This window comes from Suncus etruscus, chromosome 5 (genome assembly GCF_024139225.1).
Source record: "Suncus etruscus isolate mSunEtr1 chromosome 5, mSunEtr1.pri.cur, whole genome shotgun sequence".
NCBI lineage: Eukaryota > Metazoa > Chordata > Mammalia > Eulipotyphla > Soricidae > Suncus > Suncus etruscus.
Genome location: NC_064852.1, coordinates 108,776,648 through 108,794,415, shown reverse-complemented (window position 1 = coordinate 108,794,415; position 17,768 = coordinate 108,776,648). Strand labels below are relative to the sequence as shown.

The following is a 17,768-nucleotide window of genomic DNA, read 5'->3' as shown; positions in this document are numbered from 1 at the left end:
GAATCCTATTTGCCAGGATTTTGTTGAGGATCTTTGCATCTGCATTCATCAGTGATATTGGTCTGTAATTTTCTTTTTTGGTAGCGTCTCTGTCTGGTTTAGGTATCAAGGTGATGTTGGCTTCATAAAAGCTATTTGGAAGTGTTTCTGTTTGTTCAATTTCATGAAAGAGTCTTGCCAAGATTGGCAGTAGTTCCTCTTGGAAAGTTTGATAGAATTCATTAGTGAATCCATCTGGACCTGGGCTTTTGTTTTTCGGCAGACATTTGATTACTGTTTTAATTTCATCAATGGTGATGGGGGTGTTTAGATATGCTACATCCTCTTCCTTCAACCGTGGAAGATTATAAGAGTCCAAGAATTTATCCATTTCTTCCAGGTTCTCATTTTTAGTGGCGTAGAGTTTTTCAAAGTAGTTTCTGATTACCCTTTGAATCTCTGTCATATCAGTAGTGATCTCTCCTTTTTCATTCCTGATACGAGTTATCAAGTTTCTCTCTCTCTCTTTCTTTGTTAGGTTTGCCAGTGGTCTATCAATCTTGTTTATTTTTTCAAAGAACCAACTTCTGCTTTCGTTGATCTTTCGGATTGTTTTTTGAGTTTCCACTTCGTTGATTTCTGCTCTCAGCTTTGTTATTTCCTTCTGTCTTCCTGTTCTTGGGTCCTTTTGTTGAGCATTTTCTAGTTCTATTAGCTGTGTCATTAAGCTACTCAGGTAAGCTCCTTCTTCCTTCCTGATGTGTGCTTGCAAAGCTATAAATTTTCCTCTCAGTACTGCTTTTGCTGTGTCCCATAAGTTCTGAGAGTTTGTGTCTTTATTGTCATTTGTTTCCAGGAACCTTTTTATTTCCTCCTTGATTTCATCTCGGACCCACTGGTTATTGAGCATGAGGCTGTTTAACTTCCAGGTGTTAAAGTGTTTCTTCTGAGTCCCTTTGGAGTTCACAAATAATTTCAGAGCCTTGTGGTCAGCGAAGGTAGTCTGCAAAATTTCTATCCTCTTGATCTTATGGAGGTATGTTTTATGTGCCAGCATGTAGTCTATCCTGGAGAATGTCCCATGTACATTGGAGAAGAATGTGTATCCAGGTTTCTGGGGATGGAGTGTCCTATATATATCCACTAGGCCTCTTTCTTCCATTTCTCTCCTCAGGTCTAGTATATTCTTGTTGGGTTTCAGTCTGGTTGACCTGTCCAGTGTTGACAAAGCCGTGTTTAGGTCCCCCACAATTATTGTGTTGTTGTTGATATTATTTTTCAGATTTGTCAGCAGTTGTATTAAATATTTTGCTGGCCCCTCATTCGGTGCATATATGTTTAGGAGAGTGAATTCTTCCTGCTCTACGTACCCCTTGATTAATATAAAATGTCCGTCTTTGTCCCTTACAACCTTCCTGAGTATAAAGTTTGCATTATCTGATATTAGTATGGCCACTCCAGCTTTTTTATGGGTGTTGTTTGCTTGGATAACTTTTCTCCAGCCTTTTATTTTGAGTCTATGTTTGTTCTGACTATTCAGGTGCGTTTCTTGTAGGCAGCAGAAGGTTGGATTGAGTTTTTTGATCCATTTAGCCACTCTGTGTCTCTTAACTGGTGCATTTAGTCCATTGACGTTGAGAGAAAGAATTGTCCTGGGATTTAACGCCATCTTTATTTCAAAATTTGGTGTGTCTTTTGGGTAGTCTTGTCTTAGATTAGGTCTTTCAGTTTTTCTCTTAAGACTGGTTTTGTGTCTGTGAAGTTTCTGAGCTGTTTTTTGTCTGTGAAACCATGTATTCTTCCATCAAACCGGAAAGTGAGTTTTGCTGGGTATAGTATTCTGGGTGAAGCATTCATTTCATTCAGTCTTGTCACAATATCCCACCACTGCTTTCTGGCATTGAGCGTTTCTGGTGACAGGTCTGCTGTAAATCTCAGGGAAGCTTGCTTGAACATGATTTCCCCTTTTGATCTTGCTGTTTTCAGAATTCTGTCTCTATCTGTGGGATTTGTCATTGTGACTAGGATGTGTCTTGGGGTGGTTTTTCTGGGGTCTCTTTTGGTTGGTACTCTTCGGGCATGCAGGATTTGATCACATATATTCTTTAGCTCTGGAAGTTTCTCTTTAATGATGTTCTTGACCATTGATTCTTCCTGGAAATTTTCTTCCTGGGTCTCTGGGACTCCAATGATTCTTAAGTTGTTTCTGTTGATCTTATCATAGACTTCTATTTTCGTCTGTTCCCATTCTTTGACTAATTTTTCCATTGTCTGCTCATTTGCTTTAAGTTTTTTGTCCAATCTCTCCTGCTGTATGGAATTGTTATGTATCTCATCTTCCACAGCACCAAGTCTATTCTCAGCTTCTGATACCCTGTCCCAGAGCTTATCCATTTTGTCATTCACTTCGTTTACTGAGTTTTTCAGGCCTGTTAGTTGACATGTTATTTCAGTTTGGAGTTTTGACATTTCTGCCTTCATATTTTCTTGGTTCTTATTAGTGTTCTGTTCAACTCGATCCATGGTTTCTTGGAGTCTGTTGAGCACCTTCCATATTGCTAGTCTAAAGTCCTTATCTGAGAGGTTGATTAGTTGTTCAGTCATTATCTGGTCCTCAGAATTGTCATCTTCATTCTCTATGTCTGATGCTGGCCTGCGCTGTTTCCCCATTGTCACATTTGTATTGTGGGTTTTTCTACATGTTGTAGTGGTATTCATTGTCTATATGATGTAGGCAGCACACTCCTCTGGCTCCTCCCTTTCTGGATGGGCTGACTTGCCTCTAAGGGAGGGGAGTCCTCCGTGGATGAAGCCTCACACTGGGTCAAATCTTAGGCCCGAGCATGTAACAGAGAAGACAGTCCAGAGAGAAATGTTTGCTTCTGTGATATAGCGCCGTTCTTAGTGTGATTTTTCCTTCTTGTTGCAATGGAGTTCTTTCCTTAGAAAGAGTGCACGGCCGCGTAGCGAAGCGGAGCGGCCGTGCTCCTCTGAGCCTCTTTTTGCCCCACTCGCAAGAGTTTCACGCAAGAGGACAGTAGACAGACATAGACAGGTCACACTCACAGTCTTTCACAGCTGAGCCCCACTGGGCCGGTGTACTTTCGCGGATTTTCCCCGCCTGGTGTCACACACAGGGAGCCAGCTTTTGCAAAGGATAGCCGGTTTTTATGCTCTGAAGTCCCTCCCTGAAAATGGCGTCTGGGCAAGCGAGGTTTCTGGAGGCTCTTTTTGCCCCACTCGCAAGAGTTTCACGCAAGAGGACAGTAGACAGACATAGACAGGTCACACTCACAGTCTTTCACAGCTGAGCCCCACTGGGCCGGTGTACTTTCGCGGATTTTCCCCGCCTGGTGTCACACACAGGGAGCCAGCTTTTGCAAAGGATAGCCGGTTTTTATGCTCTGAAGTCCCTCCCTGAAAATGGCGTCTGGGCAAGCGAGGTTTCTGGAGGCTCTTTTTGCCCCACTCGCAAGAGTTTCATGCAAGAGGACAGTAGACAGACATAGACAGGTCACACTCACAGTCTTTCACAGCTGAGCCCCACTGGGCCGGTGTACTTTCGCGGATTTTCCCCGCCTGGTGTCACACACAGGGAGCCAGCTTTTGCAAAGGATAGCCGGCTTTTATGCTCTGAAGTCCCTCCCTGAAAATCACAATTTTTACTTCATCAATAGTGATGGGGCTGTTTACATATGCTACATCATCTTGATACAACCATGGAATATTATGAGTACAAGAATTTATAAGTTTTTTTGCAGGTTCTCATGTTTTGCTGCATAGAGTTTCTCATAGTAGTATCTGATTACCCTTTGAATCTCTGCAATATCTGTAGTGGTCTCCCCCTTTTTATTTCTAATCAGATTTATCAAGTTTCTCTCTTTTTCTTTGTGAGTTTTGCCAGTGGTCTATCAATCTTGAATCAATTTCTGCTCTCATTTATATTTTGGGTGTTTTTTGGATTTCTACTTTATTGAATTCTGATCTAAGCATTTTATTGCCTTCTGTCTACCTACTTTTGGTTTCTTTTGTTGATTATTTTCTAATTTAAAAGCTATGTCATTAAACTATTCAGGTAGGCCCCTTTTTTCTTACTGATGTGTGCTTGCAAAGTTATAAATTTTCCTCTCAGTACCACTTTTGCCATATGTCAGAGATTCTGATAGTTTTTGTCTTCATTGTCATTTGTTTCCATAATCTTTTTATTCACTTCTTGGTTTCTTCTCTAAAACATTGTTTGTTCACTAATAGACTGTTTAATTTCCAGGTGTTAGAGTTTTTCTTCTGTGTCTCTTTGTAGTTCACATCTAATTTCAGAGTCTTGTGATCAGCAAAGTTAGTCTGCACAATTTCTATCCTCTTTATTTTATGGACGTTTGTTTTATGGTCCAGCATATGGTCTATCCTGAAGAATGAGCTATGTACATTGGAGAAGAATGTGTATCCGGTTTTCTGTAGATTTAGTGTCATATATATAAAAATATATATGTGTGTGTTTTCTAAATATAGTATAGGGTTTTCTATATATATAAATATATAGACTATATTTATTATATAGTATATTAATCACATTACATTAATATATTAATTGTATTAATTTACCAATATATTAATATTACTAATTTTATTAATATTATCAACATATTAATGATATTAATGTTATTAATATAATGATTATATTAACATATTGATTATATATTAATACAATATATTATTAATATAATATTAAATTATGATACAATGATATATTATATTATAAATATATATATTTCTAGATATATATCTACTAGGCCATTTTCTTCTATTTCTCTTTTCAGGACTAGTATATTTTTGTTGGATTTCAGTCCAGTTGACCTATCAGGAGGTGACAGGGCAGTTTTGAGGTCTCCCACAATTATTGTGTTCCTATTGATATCTTCTTTCAAATTTGTCAATAATTCGTCTCATTTGCATTCATTGAGTGCATATGTTTTTAGTGCGATTTCTTCCTGTTGCACACACCACTTGATTAGTACTAAATGTCTATCTCTATCCTTTACAACTTTTTTTGGGGGGGTCACACCCGGTGGTGCTCAGGGGTTACTCCTGGCTGTCTGCTCAGAAATAGCTCCTGGCAGGCACGGGGGACCATATGGGACACCAGGATTCGAACCAACCACCTTTGGTCCTGGATCGGCTGCTTGCAAGGCAAACGCCGCTGTGCTATCTCTCTGGGCCCCTTTACAACTTTTTTGAGTCTAAAGTTTGTCATCTGATTTTAATATGGCCACTTCAGCTTTTTTAATGGTGGTGTATGCTTGGATGATTTTCCTCCAGCCTTTGATTTTGAGTCTGCTTGTTTTCATTATTTGAATGTGTTTCTTGTAGGCAGCAAAACGTTGGGTTCAGCTTTCTGATCTATTTTGCCACTCTGTGTCTTTTAACAGGTGCATTTAGTCCATTGACATGGATTTTAATGTCATATTTGTGTAGAAGTTTGGTGTATCTGTTGGTTTTTCTTTCCTTAAAGTAGACTTTTTAGCTTTTATTTTAGACCTGGTTTTGAAACTGTAAAGTTTCTGAGCTGTTGTTTATCTGTGAAGCTCTGTATACTTCCTTCAAACCTAAAATTGAGTCTGGCTGGGTGTAGTATTTTAGGTGAAGCATTCATTTCATTGAGTTTTGTCACTATATCCCACCATTTCTTCTGGTCTTGAGGGTTTCTTGTGACATGTCTGCTATAAATCTTAAGGATGCTCCTTTGAATGTAATTTCTCTTTTTTATCTTGCTGATTTCAGTATTTTATCTCTGTCTGTGGGATTTGTCATTGTGACTATGATGTGTCTTGTGGTGCTTTTCTTTGGGTCTCTTTTAGCTGGTACTCTTCTGACATGCAGGATTTGGTTGCATGCAGTCTTTAGCTCTGGGAGTTTCTCTAAGGATGTTCTTGACTGTTGATTCTTCCTGGGTTTCTGGGACTCCGATGATTCTTATGTTGTTTCTGTTAAATTTATCAAACGTTTCTATTTTTATATGTTCAAAATCTTTGAATATTTTTTCCATTGTCTGATCATTTGCTTTGACTTTCTTTTCCAATCTCTTCTGCTGTATGTGGTTATTATCCATTTCATTTTCCAGCTTAATAATTCTGTTTTCAGCTGCTGTTACTCTATTGGAGAGGCTTTCTATAGAGATTTTCATTTACTCTTCTGCATTTTTAAGTCCCATTATTTCAGTTTGGAATTTTCTGATTTCTATATTTGTGGTCTGTTCAGATCGATCTGTGCTTTCTTTGAGTTCTATGAACAAGCTCCATATTTCTATTCTAAACATCTTATCTGAGGTTAATTAGGTGGTTGACATTTTTTGGGTCATCAGAGCTGCCATCTTCATTCTCTATGCATGCTGTAGTCCTGCATTTTTTTTCCGATTTCCACACTTGAAGTGTGATTCTTACTCTGTGCTGTGATGGGGTTTGTATTCTATAAGAATTGCGCAGCCACAGAGCTGTGTTCTTTGATTGTGACCAGGGATCAGGCTCTTTATTCATTTATATTTGCGGGCCACAACAATTAATTCTCAGGATTTACTCATGGCTATGTATTCAGGAATCACTACTGGGCAGTGACTCAAGAGACCATATGTAGTTCCAAGGATCAAATAGATCAGTTATATGAAAAGTCAGTGCCTTCACCTTTGCAATATTTTTACAGTCTCTCAAACTCATTTTAATATTTAATACATCCACATATAAAGTTAATAAATAAAAATTTTAATATTTAAGTTAAGGTATTTTGGTTTTGGAGGATCTCCTCCCAGATGTTTTGGGACAACTAAGGTATTCTCTATAGTGCTAGGGAGCATAAGATGTGTCCTATATATGTCTGCATATGTATAAATGTCTATTTATATATACATAGAGATGTATATATACATCCCATATATTTATTTTATATCTATGTCATATGTGCATAATCTAAGTATCTTACAACTTTTCTATTTTTCTCACAAGCAATTCTCACTTCATAATATAAAATGTACTAAAATACACATTTTCTAATGAAAAGCATACAAATTAAATGCTATTGAAATGTGGGTAAGCACATAAGATATTTATTATGAAGATATAATGTTTCCTCTGTCAAATAGGTGAGGAAAAATGTATTAAAGACTCCATAGCTTCCATCTGAATAATTACTAACTAGATACATTACTATTTAGATAAATGTCTAGATACTAGACATTTTCCTATAATACATCCATAAGAAATTAAGCATCTAGTCAATCTCGGGCAATGCAAATTTCAACAAAAATGTAGAAACGATTGTTCACCAAGTTGGGAGAAAAATAAGAGTGCTATAGAGTAACTAGACTGAGAAGTGAGTGTTATAATTAATAATAGGAGTGAATTCAAATTTTAATGCAATACTAACAAATTTTTAACAGTAGGCAAATTGGTTTAAGTTGAATTCTGGACCAAATATGTACAATAAAAATTTAATAATGTCTGTGCAACATGGAGTCAGTTGTAGTCAAGACATAATTATATGCTAAAGAAAGTTATACAAAAATAGCCAGAAATATCTATGGTACTATATATTGTAGAGGAAATAAAGTTGGACAGAAATTGTGAGGAGTTTTATTCTAGCAAAGGAGTTGATTCTGATCATACTCTGGTGTAGTGCTTGTTGCTATTAAAACAGTTTATATATACATATATATGCATATATATAGTTTATAGTGATTTAAGCCAGAGGTTATATTTCTAACAACACTAAACAAAAGGCTTCCATATATAAGTACAATAAATGCCTTTCACTATTATTGATTTATACATGACTTTAAAATAGAGAATAAAACACAAAGATAAACAACAACATATTATGACTATTCATAGGATGGTGTATTACTATCTGGAAAGGTCTTGCATTCTCCAAAATTTATTTGTAGAAACTTGATACCCATTGTGGTGGTAGGTGCAGGCACTTCTGGAAAATGATTTGATCTTGAAGGTGAGGCCCTAAAATTTGGGATTTATGTCCCATTTATTAATTTTTAGAGGGGTCACAACCTAGCATTGCTTGAGGACTACTCTTGGCTCTGCACTCAGAAATCACTCCTGACAGGCTCTGGGGACCATGTAGGATGCTGGGGCTTTAACACAGATTGGCCGTATACAAGACAAAAGCCCTACCTGCTGTATTATTGCTCTAGTGTCTAGACCTTTATGTCCCATTTATAAAAAATATAATCTCCTCAGAAAATATTACACTACAGCAGGAGAAATATAAAAACTCCACTCCATTCTTGGACCCCTGAAAGTCTGAGAAGTAACATTTTGTTGTTTATTAGTCACCCAGTTTATGATATTCTGTTTTAGAAACCCAAACTAATATCTAATCACTTCTAGCAGTGCTTGGGAGACCATATGTGATGTGGGGATCAAACCCAGGTTGGTCATGTGCAAGACAATTGTCCTATTCACTGTACTATTGCTATTTAAGACGTTGAAGTCAATTTTGTTTTTGTTTTTGGTTTCATTTTTTAAGCCCACACTCAGAAGTGGTCAGGCTTACTGCTGAGACCATTGTGGGATCTAGGTGATTGAATTTGGGTCAGCTAAGAACAAGGTAAATATCCTTTCTGCTGTAATCTCTCTACAGCTACTAAACTTCATTTTTAAATAGTATTATTAGAAGACAATTGAATAAACTGGAGAGTTAATAATAGATTATGGAGTCAGAAGATATTTAATATTGGATAATTTCACTAATCTGTAGAATATAGAGAAGGCACAGACAAAACAAATGTTAGCAATCTCTCCCCAGTCTACAAAACTGTGATTACAGTGAGTGAGTTGGAAGGGCAGAGTTCATTATGTATGCTCACACAAAATTGATGTGAACTAAAATCACCTCAATTAAAATTTGCCTTTATCATTCTAAATTGAAAAAATGTGTTATTTAAATTGAGAGGTATTGGAAGATTATATTTATATATAAATATATATAAATAAATGTATATTATATTTATAACTATATTTAACAGAATGAAAAACAAATATGGTTATTATTTTATTAAGGCAATAATTGTTGAATAATCCAAATTATGTTGAACTTTTAAAAACTGAAAGCATGCTTTATTATTATATTTTATTTGTACTTTTTAGGCTACACTTGGCAGTGCTCAGGTGATACTCCTGGTTCTGCACTCAGAATTCATTCCTGGCTGGCACCTGGTCCCTATGGGATGGAGGGGATTGAACCCAGTTTGATCACATACAAAGAAAATGTTCTACCTGCTGTTCTGTTGCACTGGCTTTCCTTTATTATATTTTCAAAATATAAATTGTCTGTCAAGTTTTTGAAGACTAGACAATATAAGGTATCCATCACAGCACATAATTTGAAAATCAAGACAAAAGAGGAAAGCATTTTAAATATTTAAGATCATTCAAATCTCTAAATATTCATGTAGTTTTTTTACTATTCTCATTTATCTTATTAATATTTAATATTATTACCACATAATATAAGGATTATGAGTATTTGCATATTGATATGAGGATAAATTAATACAGAAAGAATTAATCATAAATGCATGAACCCAGTAACATATAACGTTATGATATTGGTGCCCAATTAAAATAAAACTTTAAAAAAGGAAATTTAAATAAAATCTTTATGGTTCTGATTTTGTCAATCCTCTGTGTTTGAAACATCAATCTATTGTATTAAACCAAAAATAAATAGCTAGAATATTAAACAACTAGTATGTACTTGCATGCTTTCTTTTTTCCTTTTCCTTTCTCTTCTCTTTCAAACTTTTTCCGATTTCCTTTCTTCCTCCTTCCGTTCCTTCATTCCTTTCTCCTTCCCTCCCTCCCTCCCTTCGTTTCTCCTTCCCTCCTTCCTTCCTTCCTTCCTTCCTTCCTTCCTTCCTTCCTTCTTTCCTTCCTTCCTTCCTTCCTTCCTTCCTTCCTTCCTCCTTCCCTCCCTCCCTTTCTTCCTTCCTCCCTTCCTCCTTCCCTCCCTCCCTTCCTCACACCCTTTATCCTTCCCTCCCTCCTTCCCTTCCTTCCACCTCCTTCCTTCCTCCCTTCCTTCCACCCCTCCTTTTTCACTCCCTTCCTTCTCCCTCCTTCCCTTCTTTCTTCCCTCTCTCTTTCCCTCCCTTCTTTTCTCCCTCCTTTCTTTCATCCCTCCCTTCCTTCCTCCCTTTCTTCTCTTCCTTTATTCCTTCCTTCTCCCTCCTTCCCTTCTTTCTTCCCTCTCTCTTTCCCTCCCTTCTTTTCTCCCTCCTTTCTTTCATCCCTCCCTTCCTTCCTCCCTTTCTTCTCTTCCTTTATTCCTTCCTTCCTCCCTCTTTCCCTCCCCTTCCCTCCTTCCTTCTTCTCTCCCTTCCTTCTCTTCCTTTCTCCCTTCTTTGCTCTTTACCTTCCTCCTTCCCTCCCTCCCACCCTTCTTTCTTTCTTTCCTTTCTTCCTTCCTTCTTTCCTTTCTTCCTTCCTTCCTTCCTTCCTTCCTTCCTTCCTTCCTTCCTATTTTATTTATTTTTTCTGCTCATATGTAGTGCTAGATTTCAAATCACAGCTGGCTATGTTCAAGGAAAGCTTAACCATTGTACTATCTTTCTGGATCTCTACAGTGTTTTCTTTTATTATCTCTAAGTAATAATTTCTTGGAAATAATTTATCATTATTTCATATTATTCCAATTTCTATCTTTTGACAGACAGAACCTTAAATGTTACAGAATTGGTTTCATAAGTGTCCTTAGGAAGAAGATTCATGAAGATGAGATATATAATTGATTTATGCTAATGCTCTTAAGATTGAGTCCAAGGGTTATGAGGAATCATTTATTTGTGAATTTTTACCTCTCAGCATTACTAGATTCACTGATTTGATCTCTATCACTAGAAAAAATTTTTTAATTTAACAGCAGATGGCACTGGTGGGACGCTTAAGAGAAGGAGCTTAGGTAAGGTGTCTGCCTTGCAAGCGCTAGCATAGGACGGACCGCGGTTCGATCCCCCGGCACCCCATATGGTCCCCCCAAGCCAGAGGATTTCTGAGCGCATAGCCAGGAGTAACCCCTGAGCATCAAACGGGTGTGGCCCAAAAACCAAAAAAAAAAAAAAACAAAAAAACAAAAAAAAGAAAAGGAGCTTTTTTGTGAACCTTGGTTCTAAAGCATTTTATTTTTTCTGCTGGGAAGATGGGCTGATAGGCATGATTCATCACCAAATGAATTTGAGCAGCATTCTCTCAATTAATTTTATAACTCTATTGGCATTTTAGGCAGATCAGCAACATTATTTATGGAATTTTTCAAGCAGATTGTACAATCATCTGGCTAACTGAGAAATGATAACTGAGAATTTCCTGTTTCACAGGATAAAGATTTCCATGGAAGCCATACCTTAATTCTCTGAAGCAAGTGCCATGAAACTCTACAAAAGAAGTATTTGGGGGAAATTCAAAGAGTTTCTTTGCCAATTTCCTGGTAAGTTTAGCAAAGCCCAGTTGAAAAGATTACCACCAAATTCCATGGATGGCCCAACTGAATATTTCATTTTTTTTAGATAATATTTTTATTTAAGTACCATGATTAAAAACATGATTATAGTTGGGTTCAGTCATAAAAAGAACACCACCCTACACCAGTGCAACTATTTCATATTTAATGGTGTTTCACAGGGCCAATTTCCTGATTCTACAACTTTGTAATCATCTCCTAAAATTCTAACAATACCCCCTTTCTCTTTGATCTCTGGTTCCTAGTGATTTCTCTTGAATTGTTCGTGCCCTGTATAGCTTTCCAGAAAGTTCATGAACATCTTCACAGGCAGTGCTCAGTAAACTTCTTTAGAACCATAGATAGTGACTGCTTTCCAAACATGGCCCCTGGACACTCTTGTGGGGGAATTTTCTGTGAGCTATTCCCAGGTTCTACTTCCTTCTCACAATCTTATCTCACAAGTATCCTAGCACCAAATCTGGAATATCTCTTGACTGGGACTAATTTGGGAGACTCCACTGGGTCACAATTTCACCTTCTTCAATAATAACAGAATTCCTTCTTAGGGAGAAGCCATGATTTCATTCTGAGATACTCCCTCTCAAGATTCATTTTTTATGTTTTCCTTTTGTTTCTTTTTGTTTGTTTGTTTAGTGGTCTGTGGACTACTTTCTGGGTTGGACACTGCTAGCTTACAATAGTGACCATCCAGAGGCTTCCAGCTAACCTAATACAAAACCTGTGCACTAAACCTCAATTGTATGATCTTTTTGCTATGATGTTTGATTTGGTTTGCTAAGATTTTGTTGATAATATTTGCTTTAGTTCATAAAAAATTATAAGAAATGTTCTTTTTTTTAAAGTAATAGCTCTGTTTTGAGTATTTGTATAATGTTGACATAATGGAAGCTGTGAAGAAGTATACTTGTTTCTTTTTTTTTTTTTTTTTGTCCCCCCATTCACAATACAGACCAGGCAAAAGACCTGGTTTGAGGTGTATATACAGTAAATGCTTCTACAGTACCTCCTCTTTCTATAAAGTCAGTGTAAAAAACACAGCCTGTGGTAAGCATTGGAAGGCCTTATCTTTTCTTTTTTTTCTTCATTTTTTCCTTTATTTAAACATCTTGATTAAATAAATAATTGCGATTAGGTTTCAGTCATGTAAAGAGCACCCCACCCTTCACCAGTGAAACATTTTCACCAATATCCCAAATCTCCTCCATACCACCCCACCCCCACCTGTACTCTAGACAGGCTTTCTCGTTCCCTCATTCATTCACATGATTATGGTAATTCTCTGTGTAGTTATTTCTATAGCGTATTCACCACTCTTTGTGGGGAGCTTCATGAAGTGAGCTGGTGTTCCAGCCATCCTCTCATTGTCTCTGAGGATTGTTAAAAAATTACTTATTTTTCTTAAAACCCATAGATGAGTGAGACTATTCTGCATCTCTCTCTCTCCCTCTGACTTATTTCACTCAGCATGATAGATTTCATGTACATCCATGTATAGGAAAATTTCATGACTTCATCTCTCCTGACGGCTGCATAATATTCCATTGTGTATATGTACCACAGTTTCTTTAGCCATTCGTCTGCTGAAGGGCATCTTGGTTGTTTTCAGAGCCTGGCTATTGTGAATAGTGCTGCAATAAATATAGGTGTGAGGAAGGGGTTTTTGTATTGTATTCTTGTGTTCTTAGGGTATATCCCTGGGAGTGGAATAGCTGGGTTGATGGGAGCTCAATTTCCAGAGTTTGGAGGAATCACCATATCGCTTTCCATAGAGGTTGGAATAGAAGGCATTCCCACCAACAGTGGATAAGAGTTCCTTTTTCTCCACATCCCCATCAGCACTGATTGTTCTCATTCTTTGTGATGTGTGCCAATCTCTGTGGTGTGAGGTGGTATCTCATCATTGTTTTGATTTGCATATCCCCAATGATTAGTGATGAGGAGCATTTTTTCATGTGCCTTTTGGCCATATGTATTTCTTTTTTATCAAAGTGTCTGTTCATTTCTTCTCCCCATTTTTATGGGATTAGATGTTTTTACTTGTAAAGTTCTGTCAGTGCCCTATATATTTTGGATATTAGCCACTTATCTGAAGGGTGTTTGTTGAATAGTTTCTACCACTTGGTGGGTGACTCTTGTATCCTGGGCACTATTTCTTTTGAGGTGCAGAAGCTTCTCAGTTTAATGCATTCCCATCTGTTGATCTCTGCTTCTACTTGTTTGGAAAGTACAGTTTCCTCCTTGAAGATGCCTTTAGTCTCAATGTCATGGTGTGTTCTACAGACCTGTTGTTCTATATACCTTATGGTATCAGGAATGATATCAAGGTTTTTAATCCATTTGGATTTTACCTTCATACATGGTGTTAACTGGGGGTCTATGCTTGCATTTTTGCAAGTAGCTAACCAATTCTGCGAGCACCACTTGTTGAAGAGATTTTCCCTGCTCCACTTAGGATTTTTGCTCCTTTGTCAAAAATTAGGTAATTGTATGTCTGGGGAAAGTTCTCTGAGAACTCAAGCCTATTGCACTGATCAGAGGGTCTCTCTTTATTCCAATACCATGCTGTTTTGATAACGATTGTTTTGTAGTACAGTTTAAAGTTGGGGAAAGTAATGCCTCCCATACTCCTTTTTCCTAGGAATGCTTTAGCTATTCGAGGGTGTTTATTGTCCCAGAAGAACTTTAAAAGTGTTTGATCCACTTCTTTGAAGAATGTTATGGGTATTTTTAAGGGGATAGCATTAAATAGTATTGCCATTTTAATGATGTTAATCCTGCCAATCCATGAGCATGGTATGTGTTTCCATTTCTGTGTGTCCTCTCTTATTTCTTGGAGCAGGGCTTTATAGTTTTCTTTGTTTAGGTTGTTCACGTCTTTGGTGAAGTTGACTCCAATATATTTGAGTTTGTGTGGCACTATTGTGAATGGGATTGCCTTTCTGACTTCCATATCTTCCCTATCATTATTGGTGTATAAAAAGGCCATTGATTTCTGTAGGTTTATTTTGTAGCCTGCCACCTTGCTATATGAATCCATTGTTTCTAGAAGCTTTTTGGTAGAGTCTTTAGGGTTTTCTAAGTAGTATATCATGTCGTCTGCAAACAATGAGAGCTTGACTTCTTCCTTTCCTATCTGGATTCCCTTGATATCTTGTTTATGCCTGATCGCTATAGCAAGAACTTCCAGTACTATGTTGAAGAGGAGTGGTGAGAGCTAATAGCCTTGTCTTGTTCCAGAATTTAGAGGAAAAGCTTTTAGTTTTTCTCCATTGAGGATAATATTTGCCATTGTCTTGTGGTAGATAGCTTCAACTAGATTGAGAAAGGTTCCTTCCATTCTCATCTTGCTGAGAGTTTTAATCAAGAATAGATGTTGTACCTTATCAAATGCTTTCTCTGCGTCTATTGATATGATCATGTGATTTTTATTTTTCTTGTTGTTGATGTTGTGTATGATGTTGATAGATTTATGGATGTTAAACCATTCTTGCATTCCTGGGATGAAACCTACGTGGTTGTAGTGGATGATATCTTGATCATGCATTGGATCCTATTTGCCAGGATTTTGTTGAAGATCTTTGCATCAGCATTTATCAGGGATATTGGCCTGTAATTATCTTTTTTGGCAGCGTCTCTGTCAGGTTTTGGTATCAAGGTGATGTTGGCTTCATAAAAGCTGTTTGGCAAACCATTTGCCAATCCGAAGAAGGTCAGGGGGCGTGATGGAAAAGTGCCGGAGAACCCACACACCACAAGAAAAACCTAAAAGACAATGAGAAAAACTGTACTCCCAACATAAGCATAAGACCTGTATTACACCACCCCTTTACTTGCTTTTCCACAAATGTAAAGTAGTCTATTGCATCACTTTGGTCCTTTAAATACTTCCTTATTTTGTTGTTTTCTTTGTTTTGTTTTGATTTTTTTGTGTGTGTGTTTTTGTGTTTTTGGTTTTTTTTGTTTTTTTTTTTGTTTTTTGTTTTTTTTTTACTATATATTTTTAAATGTGTCGGTCCTACACATACATATGAGAACACATATATTCTTATTCCTTGATATATATATATATATATATATATATTCTTATTATTTTTTCTTCTTTTTTTTACCTTCTCTGGGTATGTGAAATGTTTTTGTTTTCCCTTTTGTCCACCCCCAAAGACATCGACAATATAATGAATGTAGCACCATTTCACCCTGCAAAGGCACATTTAAAAAAAGGGGAAATCTTACATACAAAAAAGAGCTCCTATCTACTAGAGATGGGAACTCATAGTTGTTTACAATACAGGGATATCTCCTACCTGGAAAAAATGTCATGTGGAATCAACTTAAACCTCAGATGATTAGATACCATCCGTCCAGCCTTGAACCCTGGGTCCAAGACATAGAAACGGCACAGTCCTCCATGACAACTACAAGAAACAAATCCCAGCCAGGACAGCCTTAATATGACAGGGTCACCATCAAGTCCCAGCTCCAGTATGACATGCTGACAAAGAGGAAAATGGGAACAACTTGATCTAAGAGCAGGTTACCCTACCTTACCAGCTAACAATAAGACAAAATCAGAAGACCTGTCACCCTTTGGTAGATCCAAAAGCCAAGATCGGGAATTACAAATGACTGGCTTCTAGAACCATAACCAGATGGTATACACCGTGGGACCAATAAAAAAACCCTAGTCTAGGGTTTGAACTACGACCTGCACAACAACCATGAACCCCACTTCCAAAGGTCTAGCAGAGACCATCGTAAAGGAATCTGACTTCTGGAAGCACAAAGAAAGATGCTATCCTAAGTACCATCCTAGGTACAGTGCAAAGACCAAGACCACCAACCACAGAAGATGGATTAAAATGACAATGAGGGAACAGAACTACTCCTGAACCACAAAGACTGACGTCATCGTAAATCCCAATTCTGAACTTGTGCAGATACTGAGATCTCAAGACACAGAGGTCTGTTTGTATCACCCAGAACAGAACGGAAGTCTCCCAAACACGACAAAAGACCACCGGGAGAGTAAATGATCCTGAACAGAGTCTATAGTTGATCCCATGACAATATATTCCAAGGGCGGAGAAACCCATAACTCTTAGGCCAAGTGAATTCCTTTTCGAATGACCCCAACATTTACTGTGCCAGGGCAGGAGGAAAAAAAAAAGCACAAAGCATTGTTTACTTATTATATATTATTTTGTACCTTCATTTATTATTATTACTATTATTTTTACTTACATAACTATTTTTTGATCGATTTCTCTGTGTAGGTGTGGTTATTGAGGCTGTTGTCCCCAGATATTCCTAGTTTTTTCTCCTCTTTTCTTTTCTTTCTTTATGGGCTAAGTCATGTTTCTTATATCAAGACCATGGCGGTTTTTTCTTTTTTGTGTGTGTGTGTGTGTTTGTTTGTGTTGTTTTGCTTTGTTTTGTTTGTTTGTTTGTTTTTTGTTTTTGTTTTGTGCGTATGTGGTGCTTACCATTATTGTTGGAGTCCTCACTGGATAATGGACACTTTTTTTTTTGTTTTGTTTTGTTTTGTACTGATGGAATGTTTCATTTTCTTTTTTTCTCCATCGCCCCCCAAATCGATGATGAGAACCTCTAGAAGGACTCTGCCCACTTTTGGAGTATTAGACTTTTACCCCAGTTTACTACTTTTCTCTTCTTCAGACCAAAACACGCAAAGCTAGGCCTACCACCCAGTTAGAGGGGGAAATTAGGGAGACACCTAGACCAATCAGATGCAAGACTCCTAGGTGGTAGGATAGGTACATAGGGGACCACATATTCTAGCAGCCCTGGGGGTGAAGGAAGTGGATATGGGAGATACGACAAAAACAGAGGTGAAGGGAAGACAATTTGGTGATGGGAATCCCCCCTGATGTTATGTAAATATTTAACTAAAATATTATTGTCAACATGTAAACCACTATGATCAAAATAAAAAATTATATATAATAAAAAGCTGTTTGGGAGTGTTCCCGTTTTTTCAATTTCATGGAAGAGCATGGCTAGGATTAGTAGTAGCTCCTCTTGAAAGATTTGAAAAAAAAATTATTAGGAAATCCATCTGGGCCTGGGCTTTTCTTTTTGGGCAGATGTTTGATTACAGTTTCAATTTCCTCAGTAGTGATGGAGTTGTTTAGATATGCTACATCCTCCTTACTTAAATGTGGAAGGTTATAAGTGTCCAAGAATTTTTCCATTTCTTCTAGATTCTCATCTTTTTTTTTTTTTTTTTTTTGGTTTTTGGGCCACAC

At 37.2% G+C, this 17,768-nt stretch overlaps 1 non-coding gene across 1 annotated transcript; it reads right to left on the bottom strand.

The window, feature by feature from the left end:
* Window positions 1–12,426: 12,426 nt before the first annotated feature.
* LOC126010180 (small nucleolar RNA SNORA51) lies at window positions 12,427–12,563 on the bottom strand. Its single transcript, XR_007496308.1, has one exon. It is a non-coding gene; the product is annotated as a small nucleolar RNA SNORA51 (small nucleolar RNA).
* Between the last annotated feature and the right edge of the window lie 5,205 nt (window positions 12,564–17,768).